Genomic DNA, 24,076 nt, shown 5'->3' with positions numbered 1-24,076 from the left:
TGAAACAAGGCAGCCGCGCATTGTGGAATTTCTCGCTGCCGAGCCATCATAATCCGGCGGGTCTTGCCATACTTACCCCGAGCGGCCAATAGAGGTGGGTGCCGGATAGTTCTATGGGAGCGCCGTGCCCTTGGGGGCAAACGCTGGGTATCTGATGCGTCGTTGTTAAACACTGTACACATTGCTCCCACGAGCTGCTTCGCCACCGCTCGAAAGCTACGCAGCTTCGGGCGATTTGGAGTGTAATGAGGTGTACACAAGAACAGCGCCGCTTTTCCCGTCGTTTCGAACTTCCCCGCACTCATATTTCTTGCTGTTATTCTTTCAAACAGGGGGATGCACCGTGGAAATACTTTGAGCGAAAGTGAGGAGGATATAATACGAAGTGCCTTATCACGAAGAGATACCGGAGTCTAAACATGCTTATGATATACAAGAACTAACATTGTTGTGTTGGCTTCTAACCTATAGATGCAGGTGCTTTAACGTCCACCTAGCGCAAATTCCAACTTTTGCCATAAGTGCCACTAATTTATCACTTCAAGTTCGTAGGCCACAGAAAGAACTTGTGTGAGCACTCTGTAACATTAGCACATAATGTGGAACACGATCCTGTATTCGAACGCTTACCCATAGCACAGACCGATCCATTCTGCACAAATAATGTAAAATCTTATCTGCTATCCGTTCTGAAAAAAAAAAAACAGACAGAAAACATTCCACATTGGGTATATTTCGAAAATTCGGGATTGCGAATGTTAAGGGAAGCTCTTCGTGGAGCTCGTGATGACTCTAATTACAAAGTGAATGACAGACAAAGTTAACATGAACTCGTAGAGAAATGAGTACACGCGAAACGTGCGTTTGCCTTATCTCTCACTATAGTTCACACCGCCCGTCTTAATATCCAAGCAGCGATAGTTCACCTACTAGGTTAACAAGAAATACTGTATACGCACACGTGCCCCGCCGCGGTGGTTTAGTGGCTAAGGTACTCGGCTGCTGACCCGCAGGTCGCGGAATCGAATCCCGTCTGCGGCGTTAGCATTTTTTGGTGAGGGTGAAACTGCTGTTGGTCCGTGTGCTCAGATTTGGGTGCACGCCAAAGAACCCCAGGTGGTCGAAATTTCCGAAGCCCTCCACTACGGCGTTTTTCATAATCATATGGTGGTTTTGGGACGTTAAGCCCCACATATCAATCAATGTATATGCATACGTATGGCTTAGATTGCTGCGAATTTTGACGTATCGAATCAGATTTACAGCCACGACAGCCGTATTCAGTTAGCTCGAAATGACACACGGGTGGCGGCGGCGGCGGTGAAAGGACGTTCGCCTAATCAGCTCTTTTTGCTTACCCAGGTTGGTGTCCTGCATTTCGGCGGCCGGTGCTTTAGGGTTCCTGCCTTGTTGGAATCGTTGCGCTGGAGCCATTTATCAAAGCGGCGCTCCTTTACAACGTTCAAATTTCCTCCATTTATTAGACTACCTGAAAACGGTTGCCGTGGCTACGGAATCACATCTTGACGTCACTGAGCCTGCGGAAGTGTTTACGTGTTTCCGGCGTCGACATCGTACCTGGACACACGGGTGGCGGCGGCGGCGGTGAAAGGACGTTCGCCTAATCAGCTCTTTTTGCTTACCCAGGTTGGTAAATTCGCTTATTTCTCAATACCGCCTTACCGCCACCGCCGTTGCCACCGTGTTTCAGTGCTTTGCTGAGTTCTCTGTGCATAATGTGCCTTTTTCCTAATTGAATGCTCCCGAATTGAGTGCGAACTGAGTGCTACTGTGAATGCCTGGACAACGTACCATGACAAGCACGTGCCAGTCTTGTGATGAGCCCCTCCCCTGTGATGGGCGTGTCCTGAAGTGCAACGAATGTGAGTCCTCTTACCATGTTGGCAGTTGTTCTGGCTGGTCGGAGACGACATTTAAGACTAAAGGAGAGAGCGGTCGCAGGGCATGGCGATGTGCTGCTTGCCGTTCATCTAAAGCGAAAAGTGGGGAGAAAACTAGCATGGACTCTGAGTTAACCATTTGCCTGGCAGATATAACTAGGAGGCTTGATGCTTTAGCAGGGCTGCCGGCTCAGGTTGGTGAGATTAAGGTCTCAATCCAGCTGTTGTCACAAAAGTACGATGACATCTTGAACTGTCAAGCTAAGCAGGAAAGGGACATTAGTAGCTTAAACAGACGCGTTGGGAAATTAGAGGCGGACTGCACCTCAAGTGATATTCAACAACTGAAAGCTACGGTGAATGATCTCGAGTTTCGTAGTCGGAGACTAAACATAGAAGTTCACGGCATCCGGGTTACGCCAGACGAGAATTTGCTGTGTAAGTTGAATGATGTGGCCAAGATTGCTAACCTGCCAGAGCTGACTGGGAATGACATCGCCGCTATCCACAGACTTCCGGCAAAGCCAAACAAAACACCCGGAATTATAGTTCGATTTGCCCAGCAATCAATTCGTGATAAGTGGCTAGGAAGGCGGAAAGCCCTAAGAGATGCTTCGAATGTTTCGATCACTGAAAACATGACCCAGCAAAACAGAGAGCTGCTGCGCAACGCAAAAGACTGGGCACAGAACAATGGCTATCGTTTTTCATGGCACTGCAACGGCAAGATTCTCGTTAGGAAAAGAGAGGGTGATAGCGCGGTTGTCATTCGTCGTTTGGGTGACCTTGATAAGCTGTGATACTGTTACCCCGCATTGCATTGTTTACTTCCTGATATTCTTTTGATACTCGTCTTAACATGTTTCCCTTAACCGCACCTATAGACCTTATTAATCTTAAAAACTTGTATGACACTTGTTGTGAAAAAAGCCTCAGTTGCGTTCATTTCAACCTTAGATCGGGAAGGAATAAACAGGATGAGCTCGAATATTTTTTTAGTGAAGCACAAGTAAATTTTGACGTTGTGATGTTTTCGGAAACGTGGTTTGCTTCGGAAGATGATGTATTTACGTTTCCAACTTATAAATCATACTACATGAACCGCACAGGCAAAAGGGGTGGTGGCGTAGCTATGCTAATCTCAAGTAAAATAGACTGTGAATTGATGTCTGAATTCTCCTGCATTTCTCCTCTATATGAAATACTCACTGTTAGATGTGGTACATCAGTGTTTTGTGTATGTTACCGCCCTCCATCAAATAATGTCCGTTTGTTTTTTTCTTTTTTAGACTCACTGTTAGAATTTGTGAGCGAAAAAAAATATGCCTTGATTTTAGGTGGTGACCTCAACATCAACATGTTAGCTGAGAGCAGTGTTAAATTAGAACTTGAATCAATGTTAAGCTCGCATTATTGTCAAAATGTTATAACGGCTCCTACGCGAATCACTTCACAGTCATCAACACTCTTAGATCTTTTTATAACAAACTTTGATACTTCCCTTGTTACGGCTGGCACTTTGATTCACAATATTAGTGACCACATGCCTATATTTATGTTTGTTAACCAACTCAATAACGTACCCAAACAAGTGCGTGCAGAATTTTCCTATAGACTTATAAATCCTGAAACACTAACCCTCTTTAGAGAGCGCTTAGGCAGAACCGACTGGAGCAATGTGTTCGCAGCGAGTGCCGCCAATTTGGCATACGATTTATTTATGAACAAGTTCACCGAAATATACCTTCAATGTTTTCCCCTAAAGTCATTTAAAACATTTAAAAAAAGTCGGAAACCTTGGGTAAATAAAGAATGCCTTAAGCTTATAAGAAAGCGGGACCAATTGTTCAAGGCATTTATTGTGAGTAAGTCCCCTGAAGCCCTCAAAGCATTTAAAAAGCACCGAAACTTTGTCACCAAACGCCTTCGTGATGAAAAGAAACTATATTATTCGAACCTGTTTAACTCAACGCAAGGGCGTACAGAAAACGTTTGGAAGGCAATTAACAGTACGCTTAATAATCCACCGGAGGAATTAACCAAAATTGTGAAAGATGGTACAGAAATTCAAGGGCCTGATTTAGCTGATGCATTTAACGACTTCTTTTTGTCAGTTGGCGGCCCTACAACCAGTAGTACTTCTTTAAAATATATGAATATTCGAAATAACCAAACAATATTTCTAGAGCCAATTTCAGAGAGTGAATTAGTAGCGACATTTTTGACACTCAGTAATAGCAAAGCCACTGACGCGGACAATATTCAGATGAAACCTGTTAAGTATGTTATTGACATACTAGCACCCTGTCTTGCCTACATTTTTAACATATGTTTGTCCACAGGACATTTCCCGCGAAACATGCAGATAGCAAAAGTGACAGTTATCTATAAAAAGGGTCCCAGAAATGACATGTCCAACTACCGCCCTATATCGATTCTACCTGTATTCTCTAAGGGTCTGGAAAAAATAATTTTGAAACGTTTGAACTCTTTTACTGACAAGTTCAACTTGATTACTTCAGCGCAGTATGGCTTCCGGAAAAATAAATCTACTGAGCTCGCGCTACTGGCACAAAAAGAATACATTCTAGAGAATTTTGAATCCCGAAATATGGTACTCGGTCTTTTTCTTGATTTCTCAAAAGCCTTTGACCTCATTAATCATAAAATTCTCCTACAAAAGTTGGACCATTACGGTATAAGAGGCGTTGCACACAAATTAATCACTTCATACTTGCAACACCGAACTCAATTCGTCGTAATTCAAGGCAAACATTCCGCAACAAAATCCATTAAAACAGGCGTCCCGCAGGGAAGCATTTTGGGACCGTTTCTCTTTATACTTTACGTTAATGAGATAGTTCGTATTGATGAATCTGCCCATTACATTATATATGCTGACGACACAAGTTTGTTTTTTTCAAGCAGATGTAGCAGCGATCTAGGTAGCCGAGCGAATAACGCACTGTCTAAAATTAACACATGGGCCCAAGAAAACTCTCTAAAACTAAACATAAAAAAAACAAAAGCTGTTTTATTTCACCCCCGCCACACACAAGTTCAGTTTCCCATCATTTCGTTAAATAATTTAGAAATTGAAGTCGTCAAAAGTTTTAAATCATTAGGCGTGTATTTTTCACAAAACATGACATGGGATGATCACGTGAACCATATTATTACTAAACTATCTCGTATAATCGGCGTCATGCGCCGTCATTGCTACTATTTTCCTGTTTCTGTAAACATGCTCATATATAACTCGTTGTTTTCTTCATTATTGAATTATGCCTTTCTTGTATGGTCCACAACGACAACTGTAAACGTTTGCAAACTTACCATCTTGCAAAAGAAAGCTTTGCGTCTTGCCTCTAAATTACCACATCGCAGCCACACAGCAGAATTGTTTAAAAAACACTACATCATTCAGGTTGCATCAATACATGATTATAAACTAAGCCGTTTATATAAGTTCGGTTTATTGAAAAATAATGATACGATTGCTAGAATAGCCAGGTTAGAGAAAAATTTTCCTGCTTATAATGTACGTCAACCTGAAGTGTGGCACATATCAAAATGTAGAACGAAATACGGAAATCAAATGTTAAAGTTTCAACTGCCTACACTTCTAAACCGCATAATTAGGGAACATAACATTGATATATCTAGCATATCACCAAAAAAATTGCGATTAGTGTTTATATAATAATGTGATCTAGCGACTACCTCGGTGATCTTTCATTGTAATCTTTCATTGTTTCTTTTTTTAGTGCACATTGTGAAACACTTTTATTTTGGTTGTCCTTAGCCGCACGTCTTTCTGTGCTACCCTGTGTACTAGGGGGTCAGGGCTTCTCAAGCTGTTCTCACAGCTTTTACCTGCCCTCCTCGTAACATGTATTTTGTTGTTGCGGAATAAATTTCAATTTCAATTCAATTTCAATTTCAATTCAAAATATTATAGGTGACCTTGATCTTAAAATAAGCATCGTAAATGGCCCTTGCCTATATAGCGTTTCGTGCTCAAAGTGCACTGATGAGGAGGCTTAGAGAGCGCCCCTAAGCTAGCGAAGTCCACACGCCACCCAGAGCTGAAGTCGCCACGGAGCCTGCGAGCGACACAAGCGCGAAGACTGAGCGCGCGCGCGCAGTGCGAGTGCCGCGGAGCGCGGGTGAGGCGCGGCGCAAAATTTGGGAGTGACGTCAACTCTTCCCCCATTCTTTACTAAGGTGTGCTCTGCTGAGCCGACTGGTGAGCCAACTGTTGGAGATGTGCCAACACCCCCACCCAAATACCATCCTCCTAACTCAATTGGGAACATAGCTGTGGGGTTTCTACAATCTAATGAGGCCCTTAATTGCTTATTTGATGTTGATTGATTGATATGCGGGGTTTAACATCCAAAAACTACCATATGTATATGAGAGACACCGTGCTGGAGGGTTCCGAAAATTTTGACCAGGTGTGGTTTAACCGTGCACCCAAATCTGAGCAAACGGGCCTCAAGCATTTTCGCACCTATTTGTTGTGTGCTACGCAGCCCTACGTTGAAGTGCTACGTGCCCACCAAACATCAATTATAAGCTTGCTTTAGAATGAACCAATGTTCTGTTCTGTATTTTGTAGTTTCCATGCCTATCTGCACTATACAAATAAGTTTATTGAACGAACCGGGAGGTTAATGCACATTTTATATAGTGAAACGGAAACTATATATATATATATATATATATATATATATATATATATATATATATTCCATCAATATAGACAAGAAAGTATAGGGGAAGTTATTAGACCGAATCGGAATGTAAATGTGAAGAAAGAAAAGTGGGTGGCGCTGACTGACACTCCCACGTTTAAAGTTTACATATGCATCCAACAAAGTGGGTGGTGGGGATAGCCGCCGTGGTAGCTCTGTGGTAGAGCACCGAACGCGTTATTCGAAGGTCGCAGGTTCGGTTCCTGCCAACAGCAAGCTATCTTTTCACCTCCTTTTCTTTGTGCGTTTTTAAATCACCAATTCCTCGTGTGTAATACGGACAGGTGTAAAGTATTAAGCACGTCAAATCAGTTAGAAAAAAAATCTTTTTTTTAGTACTCAAAAAAAAGTTTGTCTTTTGGTATGCGTATGTGCGTGTATGTGGGTGTGATTTTGGCCTCCTTCCCCTTCCATCAGCATTTATAGTTTCGTAATGGGTGTTTAGTTTTTTCCGTTGTCAATGCATTTCTTGTTCGTCGCCACTCCGAATCCGAAGAGCTTGACAGAAAACGCGCAGGGCCCCTCAGGAGCTTGCCTAAGACGAATCCAAAAACGTAAGCCGTCTGCTTCGTTGGATGTATTGAACCTGGGCCGGCCATCTCCGGAAGGTTTTGCGCACCTAAGGCGATATTGCATGGCCTCCGTTATAGGCCAACCTTCGACCGTGCGTTGACGTCATGATGACATCACAAAGTTTGGCAATCTGGGGCGTCGTGATGGCGTCTATGATGACTTCGTGAGTGGTGATACTTTTTGCATCGATTGTGTGGACGTCACCGACTACGACGGTCAGTTTTCGCGTATGATGAGGCATCAAGGGTTTTCGCCGTATATATAGATTCACACATTGTCTATGGAAACTGCAAACGAACTTGGGGTGGAAAAATTGGTGCTGTATACCCGCGCGTGCCCGCAGCTGTCAAAGACTATACATTTTTTGTTTCCTTCGATGGGAAGGTGCTGTAAATACAGTGGCACCCTCACTGTGTGACGATGCCGAGACGCCCGAGAGCACGCGTCAGCGTTCGGTGCCGCTTGCGCGAGCACGGGGCCGGCGCCACGTTCGCTTCTCACAAATCGGCCGCGCGCGAGAGAGCGACGCATTTCTGAGCAATGACGACGGGCTTCGGCGGCGACAGCATCGTGAAAACAACATAGCGCGGCGCTGAATTCAGCCTTCCCAATTCCGACGAGCACGCGTCGGCACGCGCATGTCACCGGAGCACACGCCTTTGTCTCGGCCGTCCAAATGGATCTCGCGCCGAAGAGTAACAGGCATCACGCGCGGGGCGAGAGCGCGTTATAAATTCGGGCGCAGTGCGGTTGAAAACCGTGGATCTGCCGCGACTCGGCGCAAGCAAAACACGCTGCCCGACAGCGAAGAAGCGTGGCGGTGGGCGGAAGCCCGGCGGCCTTCCGTTGCGTGCCGAAGGTAGGTCGACAAACGCACTGACGCACGCTCTCGTCTCTTCAAGAACAAATGGATGTAGGATGCAATCTTCATTTTTCTCGCGGCAGAGAAAAATGTCTCGGGGAAATGGAAATGAAGCTGTCCAACCCGGGAAAGTTCTTGGGTAACCTGTTATGACGTACGACGAAGCAAAAACAGCGCGACAGTGCAGCCGTGCTTGTTTCTTGCTGGACGCAGGGCTGCGCCTTCTCATTTTTTATAAGCTTAAATAAGAACTTCTTCATGCCAAAACGTCGCTTTTTAGGCGCGAAAAGGAGCGATGGTGGCAGCGAATGCCGTCGCACGAAGTTTGGAGCTGTCTTCTCTTTTATTTCGTCGACCTTGCCACGCTAAAGAATGCCACCGTCGTTGCTTTCCCGAATAAACTTGGTCTTCGGGACTCCCGAACATAGTCGCGAACGCGTCACACGCAGTGACACCTACGACGCAAAGCAAACTTATGTTAATGTGGAAATAGACGGGCTCTCAAAGCCCGGCAAGGGCGAGAAGGCGTGATATCCGTCTATGTGAAGGCGCACGTTCACACGCGTCTTGTTTCGCTTCGCTACTAATGTGTGCTCGAAGAGGTCCGTCTTGACAGATGTGCTCATGTTCTTTCAGCGTTCATGAATAAATGCGTGAATGAAAATAGCTTCGGACGCTTGCGTGCATTAGAACTCTCGTGTAGGTTTTTTTTTATTGTTGCGTTTTTCTATAAGACTTTCTGGCTTTTACTTTAACCTGATTCCGAGAAATATTACTCGCGCAACAAAGCTGAATATTCATTTCGCTAACGAATGACCTTCAACCAAGTTAATTTTAGTTGTTAACTTGACAAGCATTTCATTTGCAACTAGAATCAGAGATCTTCGTAGGAGTCGTTTATGGGTATCGACTTCAGTTGGTTTGATGCGTGGTGGTTTACTATAGAATATGCCCTCTATATATGGGGATGCAATCGTGCTAATATGGCGTTCTGGTTCCACTGCCACGGCCAAGGTTGCCGTTGCATAAATTTGAAAAGTAGCCGAAATTAAAGCTAAAGGTAGCCAAAGTAGCCATTCCATTTAATTTCATTGCGAACTGTGTAGGGAACGGTATTGTGACTGTACTTTTATTGTTATACAATGAATGTAATTCTGAATATCTAACAACATAGATATAAGACCATACTTTCCAATCTTGTTCTATATACAAGCAACAGATGAGTTGCAATGAGAGATTATTTATTTATTTATTTATTTACAACAAGATCAAATGCATCACTGAAGAGAGCATGTAAAACACAATTAAAACAATCAACAGAATATATGTAGTCAATTTAAAAGAGCAATGAACAGGCACCCATCAGACTATAGCAAGCTTTGGGTTTTTGAACATAAAATATCTCACTGAGAGTGATAACCAAAGCGGTAGCACTTATAGTGCGGTGATGAAATAAATTTGTCGTGAAGCACGCTGCGTGGTATATTCCAGGAAATAAGTTAAAGCATCAAATATTTCGACAAGCTGATAGAGAGGGAAGGGAAAGTCTCGATTTAGTGGCTCTTCCATTAACAGTGCACTTGTAGTTGGTAAGAATAATACATTCTTTCTTTTTATATTAGATAATATATAAGCATATCAATATCACTATTGGGTGAATGGTTCTAATTGATAATTGATATGTGGGGTTTAACGTCCCAAAACCACCATATGATTATGAGAGACGCCGTAATGGAGGGCTCCGGAAATTTCGACCACCTGGGGTTCTTTAATGTGAATCCAAATCTGAGCACATGGCCCGTCAACATTTTCGCCTCCATCGGAAATGCAGCCGCCGCAGCCGGGATTCGATCCCACGACCTGCGGGTCAGCCGAGTACCTTAGCCACTAGACCACCGCAGCGGGGCAGAATGGTTCTAATGCAGCGTTAATAAAGACACGATTATGCAGACTGTTTGTATTAAATACAAAGCAATTTTTAACGAACATTGGTGTCTTTGAGCGAATCTATCTATCTATCTATCTATCTATCTATCTATCTATCTATCTATCTATCTATCTATCTATCTATCTATCTATCTATCTATCTATCTATCTATCTATCTATCTATCTATCTATCTATCTATCTATCTATCTATCTATCTATCTATCTATCTATCTATCTATCTATCTATCTATCTATCTATCTATCTATCTATCTATCTATCTATCTATCTATCTATCTATCTATCTATCTATCTATCTATCTATCTATCTATCTATCTATCTATCTATCTATCTATCTATCTATCTATCTATCTATCTATCTATCTATCTATCTATCTATCTATCTATCTATCTATCTATCTATCTATCTATCTATCTATCTATCTATCTATCTATCTATCTATCTATCTATCTATCTATCTATCTATCTATCTATCTATCTATCTATCTATCTATCTATCTATCTATCTATCTATCTATCTATCTATCTATCTATCTATCTATCTATCTATCTATCTATCTATCTATCTATCTATCTATCTATCTATCTATCTATCTATCTATCTATCTATCTATCTATCCGCCTTTCGACTTTTTGCTCTCCTGGCCGTTTCGGTAATGGCATAGATGCCAAAATTGGTATGGCGTAACATGACTGTTTGACAAGCATAAGTGACTAGTTATAACGCAAAAATCATGACATGTATGCCATGATTGTCATGATTTACATTTCGTGGTCTTGCTGCTCTTGCGGTAGTTTCTTTCACATGTCATATGCAAAACTGGTGTGGTACGACATGACTGCATGGCGAACATAAGTGACCGACCCTAACGTGTAAATAATGACATGCGTGCCATCTAAAACATGACTACATACTACACTCATAGCGTGCTCGCGGCTGTTTCGCTATAGCTTCACATATACCAAATTTGGTATTACAAGATTTGAAGGGACGACGAAAAGTAAATGACACGTCCAAAGATAATGGTTATGACATGAAAGTCATGTACGACGTAATTTACGTCCGCCTTGTAACGTTCTGCTGATTTCAAAGTCACATATAGACCTATTTCTTTCATGCTTCTCATATCATCAATTCCCACTTTACGTGGGAAGTGCCAAGTTTTTGTGTGAATCTTCATTTTTTTTGAGTCCGTATGCGAGGACGTGTTGTGCGGTCAGTGTAAGAGACAGGCGTGAGAATAGATAGCGAGCACAGTAAGCAGGGCTCTAGCCGCGCGTTTTCCAACATGCACGCAACTTCGCCACTCCGTCTTTGCAGGCGCCGCATGCCTTGTTGGGGAGTGCTTCGATGCACGCCAACCTGCTGGTTGATTAGTTGACGTGGCAGTAAATGTTGAGAAGAGTGGCTTGTCTTTAATCTTTCTTGTTACATTAAGAGCAAATAATACGAAAATTGGCTACTAAATGCGCCCATAACCGAAGTTCAATACAGCGAAGAAGTAGCTATGGCACCAACCTCAACGTTTCGCAGCCAAAGGTGTGCTAAAGAACCGAATTTGGCACAAAGTAGCCACAAACGGCAACATGTCTACGGTCACAAGCGACTCTGGTCAATAATTTTAAATTTCTAGGATGGTCAAACGGCAGTGAAGCTGTATATACAAAAGCAGCATTGCGACGCACGTACAGAGGTTTCGGATTCGGCTCCTTTAGTGACAAGCTGCTTTTCTTCAGTCTGAATTTACATCGGTCCATCATCTGTCTTACACTACAAATAGACTGCACGGAAAACTTCCCCTTTGCTTTGTCTGGCTTCATTATCCACCGCGTTCTGATCGCTGCCGTATCAATGTGCTGTCATGTCGATAGGTTTCAACTGGTTTTGCAAGATTAGCTCTCGAAATACATGTGTCACAAAAAACATTGGCCCTGCAGCAGTTGTATTCAAAACGATGCTTTCTTGTACTGCAGTGTACAGCCTAAATAAAACGGCCATATCTTTTGCGACTGATTTCTTGCACAGATATTATAAGTCGGTTGCAGTTCCAGGATTTTCGCTAAATATCTCCGCCTTCTTTAGTCTGGTGTCTATGCTACGATCGTAAAATGATGTTTGAAGCGAATTCTACGAAGAAATATTGATATTTTGAATTTTGAAACTTTAGAATTGTTTTTTCGATTAGGTACTAACTAGTAGCCTCTACTGACCAAAATTTTGCTGTATTCGAGAAGAGCTAATTTCTTTCTGTGTTATATTTATGGAAATGAAATTTGCACTTAATATTTTATTTGTTTATTGAGTGCTATGTTACGGAAATGTTAAATTTATAGTTGAGAAATTATCAGCTAGCCGAGAAAGCTGTGTGACTTGACGCGAGAATAATAGCCGTAGTACAGTGGTTCCTCTGAAAAAGAAGAATTGCACTATACGACACTATAGATTAAAAAAAAAATTGTATGAATGGGTTTTCCGTAATGATGTAGTCCGGCGCACACGTTAGCGAATTCATCGTTAATTTCTTTATTTTCTTTTGTACTTTTCTTTTCCCTCATCTTTCCATTTTCTTTTTTCGAGCCACCAGCGCCAAGTAGCCAGAGAGAGAGAGAGAGAGAAAGAGAGAGAGAGAGAGAAAACTTGATTTACGCGTAAGCAAAGCATTGCAACTGGTTTGGCACCTATTCCAGATTGCCATCTTCTCTGCCCGTTGGATCAGCGATAGCTGATCATCACGGCCGAGCTGGACAGCAGTGCCTCTCATTGTTTCTCTGTACTGTTCATGCTGTGGTGTTCATAGTTGTGAAACAGTTCGTGGCCCCGCACCACGGATATCTTTATGCTGTGGGGGTAGAATACATGTAGCCTGTGTAAGTTCATGCATTTGTCTGGAATCTTGCCTAACGCTGCAGATTCTATTGCTGAGAGGTTATTGTGTGGTGCTAGATACAGTTTTATATTATCCCTGTAATAATAAAGAATTATAGCAAAATTAGGGCCTAGGGTCGTTGGGTCTCCTATTGCAGTCTGCCAGGAAGCTCGGTGATTTATGAAGCCTCGAGCCACGTCATCTGCAAACTGGTTTTCGGTGACGTGCTCGTGCCCTGACGCCCAGATAATGATTTGGGTGTATTCAATTTGGAAGTCTTTGTGGGATTTAGTTAGAATTTGGAATGCCTTCGTACACATTGTACCCATTTTATAGTTCCTGCTACAATATCTGAGTAGGGTGGGCAGTGCACCCAGAAGAGAACGATATTGCGCGCATGCTTTAGGGTGACTAGCTTCTGAAAAGGCAAGGAAAGCGATTAGTTTAGATAGCATATATTCTGGGGACAAGTCAGCGAGACAAGTGTTCTAAACTAGTGACACTGCCTAGTGATCACCTTGGCCCCTTGGGAATATGTTGCCGATGATTGTGTAGGAGCAGCATCATAGAGGAAGAACATAAAAGAGAATATGAAGAAGAGTGCGGGCACAAGCGGTAGAAATAAACATGGACGTTCTTAGTGTCAGGCTCGGGTCTTGAAGACGCGACATTTTTCTGGTGCCGAAAACCCCCCAGTCACGACTTCCAAGACGTCTACCTCTGATGGCGTCGTTGCAGCTGCTGCGCAAGAACCGTGGCCTCGTCAGGGCCAGCGTCACACAAACTATCACGCTCCTGACCACGAGCTGCAAGACTCCGTTCCCGATGCCAGCCAGGTCGACTCCCACATCACCTACCTCACTCACAAGAACGCCGAACTCGTCACTTTAAACAAAGAAATCTTCGGTGCGACTGACGACGACGACTACGAGAAAGAGCACGAGGCCGCGGAAGAGTACGACCGAAAGGACTTTTACGCCGTGTCCCGAGCGCGTTTCTTCCTCCGAGAGGCCGCAAACAAGGCGACAGTAACAAGTGCTGCGAGGTCGGTGGCTAAATCACCGATCGCCGACGTCGGTGGTCCCAGCACCGCAGCCCACAGCCATGACAGTGACTCTTCTCCAGTAGCCGATGCGATTCCCACTCAAGGAACAATGCCGCGTCATCGCACGGTGGTCCTGCCGAAACTACAAATCCCGACGTTTTCCGGCACACTTAACGATTGGCAGTCCTCCTGGAACCATTTTAGTGCCATGATTCACCTGAATGAAGACCTTTTACAGATCGAGATGTTCAAGTACCTTCAGTTCTATTTCAGTGGTGCAGCAAAGAGAGCTATTGAGGGCATCCTACTAACCGAAGACAATTACAACATCGCGATCAAGACCTTTACGGAGCGATTTGGTCGACGTGACTTGCTTGTAAAAGAGAACGCTGACCCCCTGCTCGCCTTAGCGCCAGTCGAGTCATCGGCAGACGGTGAGAAGCTTTGCCTGCTCCACGACAAGGTCCACTTTCGAGTCTCGGCGTTGACCGGCTTGGGCATCCCACCTCACCAGTACAGCATGGTCCTCAACCACCTCATGACGAAGTGTCTGCCGGTTGATCTCGTGATTCTATACCGCCGGAAGCTGCAGGAAGCACCGCAGGAAACGTCCGGCATCGTGACACCTGAACGGAGAGCTCACCAGGCTGCTGAATCGCTCAATGTTCTGCGCATTCAGATTGAGGTTCGAGAAGAAAGCAGACCAGGACAAACGGCGTCTCTCGCGATCGTTGCCTGAAGAGGTCGAACCTCCGTCGGCACCGATGTGACGTTTGCCTACGGCGTCCGCGCTTGCTTCCGAATCTGTTACAGTTACGGAGGAGGTGTGTACTTTATGCAGCAGTGGTCAGCACACCATTGCTGACTGCAACGTTCAATTCTCCGCTAAGGAAAACGGGCTCGGTTGCGCACTGCTCGCTGCTGCGACCGTTGCGGCTTGCAAAACCACATGGCGCGTTTAGCCGACGTGCACGGAGCATATCCTGTAGTAAGTGCAACCGACGACACCTCACTATCCTCAGTGAATTGTTCACACCGGCAGCCCCAACCCGTACAAACGCGACGACAGTGAACCAGGACAACCCGCGCATCGCCGGGCGAGGCACTAACACACCTTTAGTAACATCGGCCCCAAGCGCCCTGAGCGGAATCAACGCCGTTCTTCATCCATGATACCGCTCGTACGCAATCATCGGCAACAGTTCCTACACGCAGCCCTACAATCCGTGATTATTGTCAGTGGGTCTTGTGGCTCCCTGACCCCCTTATTTTTAGTGCTATCGCTATCTCCTCCGCTTCTGTAATGGAGGTTTCGGCTATGGAGGCACAGCTTGTAATGTTTCCTTCTCGGTCTGTGACCACGACCACCATGTTCTTTGCGTTTGTCAGATATAAGGCAGCATCTGTAAATCGCGCCGTATTAAAATATTTTGTTTGTTTTTTACCGATGTAAGCTGCTCTTGCTTTACGTCTTCCAACATGTAGAATTGGATCCATGTTTTCGGTGGGAAACATATCTTGCACCAGGCTCTGTCTAAGCACAATAATTCTTTGACTCTTTCATGTGCCTGTACTTGTTAACCGAGGCCGATCATTTTAAACACTTCTCAAAGAACTTCTCTTTGAAGGATGTTTCTCGAGATTTTAGGATTCATCTACCAATTGGCATCTGTAGCACGCGGTTAATCTGGGTGGTTACTTGCGCTTAAGCCAACTCATCAAATTTATTGTAGAGTCCAGATGCTAATAACTTCGCAGTTTAGGTGCTTTGTAGTAGTCACAGAGCCACTTTATATGCTATCCTTATTATTTTGTCTGCTTCTTATTTCTCCTCCCTATTCATATTGTGGTAGGGGAACGAGTACATTTATCTGCTATTGACTAAGTTTTCTACCAAATGAAGCGCGTCTTGCTCTTTCAGTCTAGCGTGATTGTTCGTTATTCGGACTATCATACCAACAATTTGTTGAGCTGCTTGTTTAGCCATGTTCAGTGTGTGCGCGGAGACATCGCTGAATGGACTGTATAGCCACATTCCTAAGAATAGAATGGTCCTTTTTCTTTGGAATATTATTGCCTTCTAACTTGACCTCAATGCGACAGAGTAGCCAACAAGACGTTTTTTTTTGTTTACGTGGACCCGCCACGGTGGTCTATCGATTATGTTCTCGACTCCCGAACCGAAGGTCGCGGGATAGAATTCCGGCTGCGGCGGCTGCATTTCGATGGATGCGAACTTTTAAGATCCAGTGTGCATAGATTTAGGAACACGTTAAAAATTATCACGGGGTCAAAATTTCTTTAGCCCTCACAACAATCTCTGACCCACTCCCTTCACTTCCAGTAGTGGAAATCTGGCAGCAGAAGTTATGGGTGGAGTTCTCCCTCGCAACTAGGAGTAATATATGTATCGGTATCGGGCCCTTTCACACCGGGTCACTACAGGACCTCTGTTATCACAGAGGGTCACCATGTCGACGGCCTCTCCTTCAGAGCTGACAGTGCAACTCATGCAGATGAGGTCGCTGTCGCTTTGGCCGTCTTCCACTCCACCACTCACACTATCTGGTCAGACTCACGCTCAGCCTGTTCGCGACACGTACAATGTTCCAACACCCCATTAGCTGCTCGTCTATTCTGAGCCGCCTCCTGGCGCTTTAGCCCTCACTCTGTAAGAATAGTACGAACTCTAGGCCTCCCCGGCAACAAGGCGGCAAATACCCCTGCCCGCGGGTCTCTACCCCGTGCCGCTGCCCTCCCACGTTCTGATTTTAATCCTGGAAACGCTATAGTGCGACACGCAACCATCAAAATCTGGATTATTATCGCGCTTCGCGTGTATTTTACCCTGTCTCCGTACGTGGTCTTGCGAAAGCAGATGGGCGACTGCTACGCCGCCTTCAGACTAATACTTTTTTCAGTCCACCAGTAGCCTAGCACTTCACACTAAAAATATCTAGCACGTGCCCGATTTTCCAGGTGCTAGCCGACACCTTTCACGAGGTGACTTCGTGTCCTCTCCACTTCCTTTCTCATCCACCTTCCACATCCCAACTAAAGCGGCTTGGGAGGAGTACCTGCTCGGCTTCTCAACCGCAATCAGATGCGCAACGCTCCTTAGTGATGTCTGCCATGGCAGTGTCCACCTCCGATGGCGTCCCGGACTATAGCGTTTATAACTCCGGGGCTCAGCTACTTTCTGGCTAATTTCTGAAATAAAATGTTTACCACCACTTTCTTTTCTTATGCATGGTGGTTTTGAGATGTAAAACCCCAGCAGTGATTATTTTATTGCTGGTTAATACTCGTGACTTCACCTTTCTTCTTAATTCATTCCTTCTCATGATACTGCATCTTTTCCTAAGGTGATTCCATGCAAGAGGAATAATTGTTACCTTTTAATGTGGCCGGTTTTGGCGCAAGTGCACTATCGATGCAATTCTTTAATGTTGTCCCACATGTAGAACTACCACTGAGCATGCTTGACCCATATTTGCTTCCCCGTGATGTCGCAAAACACATGTTAGTCGAACTGGCAGATATTTAAATGAAAGAATAATAAAACACTGCTATAACGTGAACAGTCACATTCGCGCATTTGGGGAGCGTACAGTGGCAAGATCGCAGAGGCGTATACACATTTTGAAAAGGTTCTTAGTCACATTTCAGAAAGAATGACTAGCTCAATAGTCAAAGCAGGAAACACATATAAAATGGATGGTGCATGTGTAAGTACGATGTCTCTGATATATGACGGAAAAAATCTTCCTTGATGTGCATAGCTAGATGAACAAATGACGGCTACTGAGTGGCCAACACGGGAGCATGGTTCTTTTATGATTATTTTCGAGAAGTATACAAAAGTTCACGAAAGGGTGTTGGCTTGAAGTGATAAGCAAACGTTGAAAAGAAAATGACGCTGGGGCCAAATGTTTTGACAAGTCATCTTTTCTAAATGTCGACCCTAGCAACATACTCCGTTTAAAGTTTCCCAATCATTCATTTTCCCGTGTATGCTACGTACAACGTAATGTCGTACACCTCTGATAACAGATGAGGTAATTTTTTTCTAAAAGCCAAATTCACAGTTAATGAAACTGAAAAAAAAAACGCACATATTAATTCCTGAGAATATGGTTGGGCCTGCTCAAAGAACTTCTTGTCAGTGTGTTCCTCTCCCATATATATCAAAAATCTATAATGTGGCTCAAATCTACATAGGCAAATACCGTCAATATTGAGAAGAAAGGTTTGTATTTGGCTCATATAGTTTGAAACCTTTCGTTTGAACATGCATTATTTCGTAAAATAACCGTAAAACGGTTCGAATGTATAGTATAGCAATATGTTTGGTTATAATTGACATCATACTTGTGCTTCCGTCGGTGCTGTGCTTTGACGCATGCATGAACGTAATGGCGATCACTAGACTTGAAGAGGGAATGGTCCTTCCTGGCAAAAAGTGCACTATTCTGGACGGTCATCAGTGTTTTCTTTTCTTGTTCTTGGTATCTGTTGAAGATCTTGAAAAGTGTTCCAGTTAGTTTTATGCCATGCCATTTCTGACCACTCCTTTTTCTTTAAAGAATAGATAGACGCACGATATCTTTATTTCATGCCCATTTAATTTCAAACATACTGTGTTGGAGTGAACAGAGGACAAGATACTGCTGAGAAAAAGTCGAAAAGAATCACTAAGAGGTAAACAAAAAAGTAGGCAAGTCAGCCTACTTTTTTTACAATTTACAATCTTTACAATTAAAGTTTTGTCATTGAACATCATGTGGTTGAGTAAGTGCCAACTCGCGCTAGAAAACCTAACTGTAGAACGTAAACACGATAACAAAGCAACTAAGACACAAATGAAACATTTTGGGTGGGACCATGTTGGTTTTGATCACGTTTGTTGACACATTGCTGGTTTAATGAATGTGGATTACCTTTGATTGAGACAGCTGGAGTACTTGGGTAGTTTTTTTTATTAGAAACTGCTTTTTCATGATCATGTTACAATAAGGCATTGCCCCATTTTTAGTGCAAGTGTTCTAGAAATTGAAGATACTTAGGCATGCTTTACGCTCCCGTGAATTTTAGCTTATTTTAGGTTCGTTCATTTGGCTCTTAAAAAAAAAAAACTCCCCAGATGAGGCTATTAGGGAGCACGTGCATGTGAATTGGTCTATACACGCTGTTATTCACTTGCTATGAGTGCATGTATCAATACATTCGGCCCTTGAAACAGGCATCACCGAAAGTTGTTAGAAATCTTGTGTCAACTACTAAACCGTTGGAAAAATGTGCTCGTCATAAGTACTTGTTAAAAAAATACGGGCAACACTTTTTAAAAAGAATACCGCATCTGCTATACGACACATATTTAAGGTGGGTTCTTGTGTTCGGGGTCGTCGCCTATGTATACCCTTATTAATGCACTGTATTGTGTATTGTTATGATCACTTCGCGTATATTTGCCAGTTTTTTTTTTCCATCTACTATCTAAGACTGTCGTAGTTGTTCTGAGTTGTGAAATTGGATTGGGCACCTAAGCTAGTGTCACGACCCATAACCTAAGTAATTGATGAAAGTTTTAATATATTTATTTATTGCTTAGTTGTTTCCGTAGTGTCCTTATTTATGCAGCACTTGTAGGAACAAGGAAGATAGCCCCTGTACTTCGAATAAAACTGTGAATTGTGCTTTGCATATGTTCGTCTTTTAATAAAATAGTGAGATGAAATCATGTTAAACGTGTAGCCGTTTTAGTAAGGCGTATGACTATAGTACAACGTTTTTGTTGCTCTTACCTCATTTGATTTTGTTTTTACCGACTTGGTTCAGTACGCACACATTTGCCACATAGCTGCTCACGAATGCTCCGATATTTGTACATTGGTGACGTCAAAGCTTCGCTTCAGCCGGCCGCACTATCAATCCTAATCCCCCCCACCCCCCTCCTGTGTTTGATTCAGTTCTGCTTCGCGCAGTTTGTGCTGTTCAGAGATCGGACTAGGAGCGGAAGGTCCTAAAATGTATACTCCCCTTCTGAACGTTGCTGAAAGTCAATTGTTTATTTTGCAGTCTGTTGGGCGACCGCATGCAGTAACCCTTTAGAAGCAAAATGAGTCGCAGCATTATAAGAAGTTGTCTTTTTTTGTAACACAGACATGTTTACTATGCTTGATCACAGAATCATAATGTGAAACAATGTGCAAAATATATGGACAAAAACCGCTAACAAATGTATCAAACACCCCTTTTTCTGCAGAGCTTGAATCTCAGGCTGGGCAGTTTATTTCATGACTTGTGCTATGCGCAGCCGTTTCAGCGTATTGTATGAAACTACGGGGCTCCTCCTTTTTCTAGTCGCTCGTTAGTTGTGCTCATGATGGTCGTGTGGATCGTGTTCGTTGCACATTGGCTTCATTTACGAAGTCTTCTTCTGCGGCTGTTTAACGGCGCAGTACTTTTTTTCATTTTTTAGACTCATCAAACATAAAAAACTTTGTTGCGGGGCAAATTATCGCAATGACGTTTAGTGCAATGTATAGTATGCTAGAGTACAAAAACACGTCACCGCAAAATGTTAGTTACACCATGTGCAGCAAGAAATATTTCAATGTGGTATTAACCGAGTGAGATTTCGAAAGAACTGTCGTATGTCAGTGATTTTGTCGCATGCATTTTTGTTTAGCATATTTATATTACTTTGAATATATTTGTTATGGTGAGTTGATAATTATTGTTACTTGTTGTCATTATGCTGCTTGTAAAAACATGCATTTGACAATTTTTTTTGAGACCTGAAGGTGGCGAGTTTGATCCCGTCCGGGGCGGTTGCATTTCGATGGTGGCGAAATTCTTGAGGCTCGTGTGCTGTGTGATGTCTGTGCAAATTAAAGAACACCAGATGGTGGAAATTTTCGCATCTCTTTAATACAGCATCCACCGTGATAATGTCGTGATTTTGGGAGGTAAAACCCTACATATTATTATTATTATTATTATTATTATTATTATTATTATTATTATTATTATTATTATTATTATTATTATTCTCATCTAACGTTTCTTACTGGTTAGCAGTATCTTCAACTTATGCAACAATTTATTGTTATCAAAAATCAGCTTAGCTTAACATTATTAGTATTCCCATCTACTTTTGTTGCTGTTCATGTACAATAAATTCTCTTGTATATATCTTCCCAGGAAGTACCCCGTGCAGTTCTTTTTGAAAGCTCTAGGCACTCCGGCTGTATTATTTCTGGTCATCAAACTCGGACACGATTTTTGCAGTGCATTTGACTTAATCCTAAACGTATTACGCTAACAAGTGCTTAATTGTTAAGACTGATCAAATAATTGTTAAAAGGGTATGAGGGACGTAAACTGGTAGTGCCGTCTACGTCATTAGCTTCTTGAGTGATTTGGATACTCTGCCCTCTCCTTCTTGCTCCTAATACCTCAACCCAGTGCTGGGTAGCAAACCTGAAGGTGCTATTTGGTTAGCCTCCCAGCCTTACTCTTATTATCTCTTTTAGATAGTGGGAAACTATAGGAATATATATCGCTAGAGGCCGACATGTATTTTGCTTTGTAATGTTCGTTTAACAGTGGAGGTGATTGATTGATTGCTACGTGGAGTTTAACGTCCCAAAACCACCATATGATTATGAGAGATGCCGTAGTGGAGGGCTCCGGAAATTTCGACCACCTGGGGTTCTTTAACGTGCACCCAAATCTGAGCACACGGGCCTATAACATTTCCGCCTACATCGGAAATGCAGCCGCCGCAGCTGGGATTTAATCCCGCGACCTGCGGGTCAGCAGCCGAGTACGTTAGCCACTAGAACACCGCGGCGGGGCTCCAAACAAGAATTATAACTTCCCGAAATACCACATCATCCACTGTGAAAGTACAGAAAAGAAAGCTAGAAGCATTTCATATTTCCTTGTGTCCAGATTCCTTATAGAAACTCTAGGCGCAGGCTACAAAGCCACAAAGACCGCCAGTGGTGACCTGTTACTCGAAATAAAAGACCACGCACAGTACCAGAGACTGCATAAACTTACATCATTTGGGGACCAGCCTATCACAATCCCACCGCATCGAACCATGAACACCGTGAAGGGTGTTGTATCAGATGGAGACCTGATGGACCTCTCTGATGATGAACTTCTAACAGGCTGGAAAGAAGAAAATGTGATTCAGGTGCAGCGTATCAAAATAAGAAGAGAAAATAAAGAAATCCCAACCAAACACATCATACTCCCTTTCACATCTAGCACTCTTCCACTGAAATAGCAAGAGGATATCTTAAACTGCCAGTCAGACCATACATACCCAACCCGCGGCGCTGCTTCAAGTGTCAGAGGTTCGGGCACGGCTCCCAGAGCTGCCGAGGACCGCTTACCTGCGCGAAATGCGGCACCAAAGATCATACCGCTGACGATGACTGTCAGCTACAAGTCCACTGCGCAAACTGTGAGGGTGACTATCCTGCATATTCCAGGTCATGCCTGGAAAAGGGAAAAAGAAATTATAATTACAAAGTTTAAATTGAACATAAGCTTCCGTGAAGCGCGGCAGCACGTTTCCCCGCATTTTGCTGGGAACACATCGTATGCCGAAGTGGTGCGAGGGGGTCAGCACCACTTCGATTTTCGGCAATGCTTTGGACCACGCCCAGCGTGCCGAGGCAAACACCACAAGCCCCCACGGGGGAGCAGCCTCGGCTGCCCCACCCTCCTTGAATACAGCCCCACCGAAGGCCCCTGTGAACCCTGGCAGCAGCCAGGGCACCACACAAACTTAAGAGGTCCCGTTGACCTCCAGCCCGGTGGGGTCGAAGGCTCCGTCTGTCACGACGAAGCCTACAACGAAAACAACATTGTCTATCGTCTCTCCTGAGGCGTTGGACACATCAAATGCACCGGCGCAGACTGCGCCAAAGGAGTGGCGGGGTTCCCTCGACCACTCTAAAAAGACAAAACGGTAATTACAGGGCCTTCTAAAGGCTCTGTAAGATAAGTCACTTCTCTCTTTAGACACCAGCCACACTCATTTCGTACACGCAGCACTTCTTTACTTCCATAATGGAGACACAAATTATACAGTGGAACGTAAGAGGACTACTTCGAAACCTCGACGATGTCCAAGAACTTCTACACAAACATTCTCAAAAAGTGCTGTGTGTACAGGAAACACACATAAAATCCAAGAATACAAATTTTTTGCGTCAATATGTTGTCTTCCGAAAGGACAGAGATGATGCTGTGGCGTCATCTGGTGGTGTAGACATTATTGTTAATCGAGGAGTAGCATGTAGTCATCTACCACTACTAACATCTCTAGAGGCAGTGGCTGTTCGAGCAGTTCTATTGAATAAGCTCGTCACCATCTGCTCTCTATACATACCGCCGCAACGCCACCTGGAAAAACATGATTTACAGTCTTTAATAGATGAGTTACCAGAACCTTATCTGGTTGTAGGCGACCTGAATGCGCACAGCGGTTTATGGGGTGACTGTCGATGTGATGCACGAGGTCGTGTCATTGAACAGTTCCTCTTTTCATCAGGTGCTTGCCTGTTGAATAGGAAAGAGGTAACATATTTTAACCTTGCAAACAATACTTACTCTTCCATAGACCTCAGTATTGCATCTCCTTCACTTCTACCCCTACTACAATGGAAAATTATAAATAATCCCTACGGAAGTGACCATTTTCCTGTCATTCTGAGCACACCAACATCATACCAATGTCATTCACAAGTTCCCAAATGGCTGACATACAAAGCCGACTGGGAACAGTTTTATAACACTACTCTTTTAAGTTGGACAGACATATGTGGGTTAAGCATAGATGAAGCTGTGGAGTACTTCACAGCTTTCCTTATTGAAGCAGCAGCCAAGTGCATCGCGCAAACATCTGGACTGCCTGGCAAGCGACGCATCCCATGGTGGAACACCGAGTGTCGTAATGCGCGGAAGGAGCAGAACAAGGCATGGAGGTTGTTTCGGAATGCGCCGACAGCCGAAAATCTTGCCAGGTTTAAGAAAATAAAATCTCAAGGCAGGAGAACGCGCAGGCAGGCCAGAAGAGAAAGCTGGCACAAGTTC

General features: G+C 43.7%; 1 long non-coding RNA gene across 3 annotated transcripts in view; it reads left to right on the top strand.

Annotated features, from left to right (window-relative positions):
- The first annotated feature begins 1,304 nt into the window (after window positions 1–1,304).
- Window positions 1,305–24,076, top strand: part of LOC142775657 (uncharacterized) — a 320,531-nt gene continuing 297,759 nt past the window's right edge. For all 3 annotated transcript variants that reach the window (XR_012886900.1, XR_012886899.1, XR_012886901.1), the window contains exon 1: window positions 1,305–1,883. This is a non-coding gene — a long non-coding RNA (uncharacterized LOC142775657). The remainder of the gene's footprint in view (window positions 1,884–24,076) is intronic.

The sequence above is a fragment of the Rhipicephalus microplus genome, chromosome X, assembly GCF_043290135.1.
Source record: "Rhipicephalus microplus isolate Deutch F79 chromosome X, USDA_Rmic, whole genome shotgun sequence".
Classification (NCBI taxonomy): domain Eukaryota; kingdom Metazoa; phylum Arthropoda; class Arachnida; order Ixodida; family Ixodidae; genus Rhipicephalus; species Rhipicephalus microplus.
This window is presented reverse-complemented; position numbering and strand designations above follow the sequence as displayed.